The sequence below is a fragment of the Lotus japonicus genome, chromosome 3 (assembly GCF_012489685.1).
Source record: "Lotus japonicus ecotype B-129 chromosome 3, LjGifu_v1.2".
Classification (NCBI taxonomy): domain Eukaryota; kingdom Viridiplantae; phylum Streptophyta; class Magnoliopsida; order Fabales; family Fabaceae; genus Lotus; species Lotus japonicus.
Window position 1 is genome coordinate 35,704,886 of NC_080043.1, and position 3,734 is coordinate 35,708,619.

Below are 3,734 nucleotides of genomic sequence, written 5' to 3' on the forward strand. Positions count from 1 at the left end.
TACAACTTGATGCCATTAAGTACTATTTTATTATTTAATAAGTTATATATTATATTTTTTCAAATCTTTCTAGAGATGGTATTTTTGCAATATTTTATCTATGCAAGTGTTTCAGATCACTTGCTTTGTCATACAGGGAGTACTTTTTACTAATTAACTTCTTCCATTATATATTATGTCAAAATTAAACACGTAGGGTTCTATCTGGCTTACATCTGAACTTATATTTGTGTGTGTTTACAGATACTCATCTAATATATTGAAATGGAAGCTAGAGAGCTATATAATGACGCAAAAGTATGTTGTTGGTTGTGTTGCACATTTAAAGCAAACTTCGCAACTAGTGATTTATCAACAACCATCACTTGCATCAGCCACAAACAGAGTTGTAAAAAAATGAGATTGGAAGATTATGAAAGAAAAAGGTCAACTATTGGTCCTCATAGTGGACAATCATTTCATAGGTATTATTTGAACTATAAGAATAGTGAAAGACCTAAACGCGTGATGTTATACAATAATGGTGAATGGTTGGATTATCCTAAAGATGTTGTTAATTTGGTTAAGAATGATTTTGAAATAAGAAAGGCAATTGTGGAAATAAGGTTAAATGGTCGTGAACTTATGTTAGATTTTTTACACATGTGTCAAGTAGACTTAAAAATTGGTTTGCGACAACCCATAGCATGGATTGATGAGGCAGGGGGATGCTTTTTCCCCGGAGATTATGCTTCTTCTGAAGACAAATCTTATAAATGAGAACATGAGGGTATGAAAATATGTATTGAAATCAAAGCGAATGAGGTTGTTGAATCTAAGTTGAGGGAATATAGTGGGGAGACCAATGTGTTAGTTAAGGATACTCTAGTAGAATTTGGAAATAGAATGATCAAGTTGGACCGTGGAAATAATGGTGAACTCATCCAGCAGAATAAATTAGGTTTAGCTCCTTACACTAAATCTATACAAGGAAAACTGAATTTGAATTTTGTATAGAAAATGTTCATTGATGGAATGAGTAGTTTTGGAAATACTGATTTTGAGATAGTGGAGGCATACCGTTGCTCAGGGGCATCAATGGAAGCACGGTTGGAGCTATTCTGTACTCAAGCTAAAATTACAAAAGAATTTCATGGGGATGCTAATGTTCGATATGCTTGGCTTCCATTTTTAAAAGGAGAATTATCTACACTGATGGAGTATGGACTTAGGCATTGTGCATTATGTGCAACCAAATGCACATACGACATTGGTGTTCATCTTGCAGATGTTACTTGCCCTTATGCCAGGTTAGTTTTCTTATGATCAACTTTGAGATATAACATCTTTTACATACTAACAATAAGACTTATTTTTTCCATAACTACAGTGCTCGTTATTGTGATATTGATGAAAATGGTGTTCGACACTTGATCCTTTGATGCTTAATAATGGGGAACATGGAAATTCTTCGTCCTGGCATTGGCACCAACGCGAGTCAATTTCAATCCAGCAACTCTAAATATGATAATGGGGTGGATGACATCCAATGCCCAAGATACTATACAATATGGAATATGAATATAAACACTCACATCTATCCAGAATTTGTTATTAGTTTCAAGGTTTCTAGGGATGTTGAAGGTAATTTACATTGAACCTTTGGTTTTTTGTGTGTGTTTGCTATTGAGATATGTTTTCCTAGCAAAAATAAGTTATACATTTTTTGATATTATATAACTAGTACTCAGTAGTTTGATTAAAGGTAAGCTAATTTATATTTATAATTCACTATTTCCATTTGAAAGGAAAATTTTACAAAATTTTGTATTAGGAATTAGGGAGCCATCCATTAGCTGTTAACTCCTTGTGGTTGAACTCTCTATATAATGTTATTCCTTTAGAGAAAAAAGGATTCTTCTCAATCACTAATACATGATGCTTTGTTACAGGCCATTTTTGTGGTAATGTGGGAGAGATTAATGATTCTCGTGCTAATTATTCTGGGAATAGCTTGGCTACTCATGGTTCTAGTGACATATTCCAGGCAACCTCTTTAGTAGATAACGTAAGTTACTTGATATGAGTTTTCCATCTTTTGTTTTTCCAAGCTTTATATCTAAAAAGTGATGCTAATACCATTTTTTTAGTTGTGGTTTCATCTAAGAAAGCTTTCACATTGTATTTTAAATGTAATTATTCCCGTTTTAATTTACCATGAAAAGAATGATGACATAGTTTTTCTATTCTAAAAAGACAAAAGTGGTTAGCTTGCTATGTCTTTATTTTGTGAAAGAATTTACTGGTGAAACCGGCAAATATGGTGCAAATTTTAAGGCATATGATCATATGAATACCTTTTCTCTATGATTGGCGACATCTAATTCTTCTCATATTTTAAGGAATGTAGCTTTTTAGGTCGCCATTGTTTTATTAATTCATTTTCTTTCCTCTAGCGTTTTATGTGAGGTTGGTTGGTTGATAAACATATTCGTTTAGCTTCGATGCCTCTATGAATAATTTTTTATGGTGGGATACCTCAAGGAATAGTGGCTAACGAGGTTGCTAGCACTCCAAAAATTCCGAGATCTCCTTGGCTGCCTTTTTCTATGCTTGTTGCTGCTATTAGTGACAAGGTTGCTCCTAGTGATATGAGTCTAATCATTGCACATTATGAACTATACAAGGTATGTACAATAGCTCCAAATCTTTCATGTCTATCTTCATTGTTGAAAGAAATGTCTCTAAATATCAGTTGTTCTTGTTTAGACAAAGCAAATTTCCCATGATGATTTTGTGAAGGAGCTGCGGTTGATAGTTGGAGATACTCTACTGACAGCTACAATAACAAGTCTACAATTTCGCGTACAAAATTTCTTTTATCTTTTCCTAGATATTTAATTTGAATTAAAATTGTTGTGTTTGTGCATTGTCTTCTCTGCAGTTAATAGGCCATAATTGCCCCGTAGGATAGCTAAAGTGATAGGAGCTAGGGGGCATATGAGTTGGGTTGGGGAGGTCCAGAGATCGATTCCTGACGAGTGCAATTTATCTTTCCGATGTACCAAAAAAAAGTCATAATTTCCATTTGTTTAAAAAATAAATTGTAATATCTTATTTGCAGTCTTCTATTATGTGGTTATGCCTCTTAAATATGTTTAACTTATTGCTTGCAGATACCATCAAATAGTGAATTGGAAGGCTCAAACCAGAACAAGGTTAAGACTATAGCTATCTAAGAGGAGCCAAAAAACTTTGCACCAGAAGTTTACTGTTGTCAACTTTTTATTTGACTGTCAATATGAAGTTGTGATATTGTTTGCTCCTAAGAAAACAGTTTTTCCATGTGTTATTTATTTCTACCTAGAACTTAATTAGAATTTGTTTTACGTATCTCATGTGTTACACATTTTATTATAAAATTTATTTGTGATTTTGTTTATCTTCAAAAATGAGTGCACTTCTACTGAACCTGCATGATGTATGTTGAAGTTCATATATATGAAGGCCTCCAACATGAATTTCTATAGTGCCAATAAGGCATTGATCACACTATCTTCTATGGAATAAATATACTCGATGTTGGTGTGAAACATCCAAAGAAGCTATGGACTTCAATCATCAAATTAAAAAAAAAAAAAAAATTGACACTAGCTAAAGGACTTCTACAGAAAACTTGATGATGTTGCAATACTTTGCATCAGAAACAAGGTGAAATGTATAAAATAAGTCGCCATTGTGTTGATCAAAGTGCA

General features: G+C 33.1%; 1 pseudogene; it reads left to right on the forward strand.

Annotated features, from left to right (window-relative positions):
- The first annotated feature begins 232 nt into the window (after window positions 1-232).
- LOC130748771 (probable inactive poly [ADP-ribose] polymerase SRO1) lies at window positions 233-3,318 on the forward strand (annotated as a pseudogene).
- Window positions 3,319-3,734: the final 416 nt, after the last annotated feature.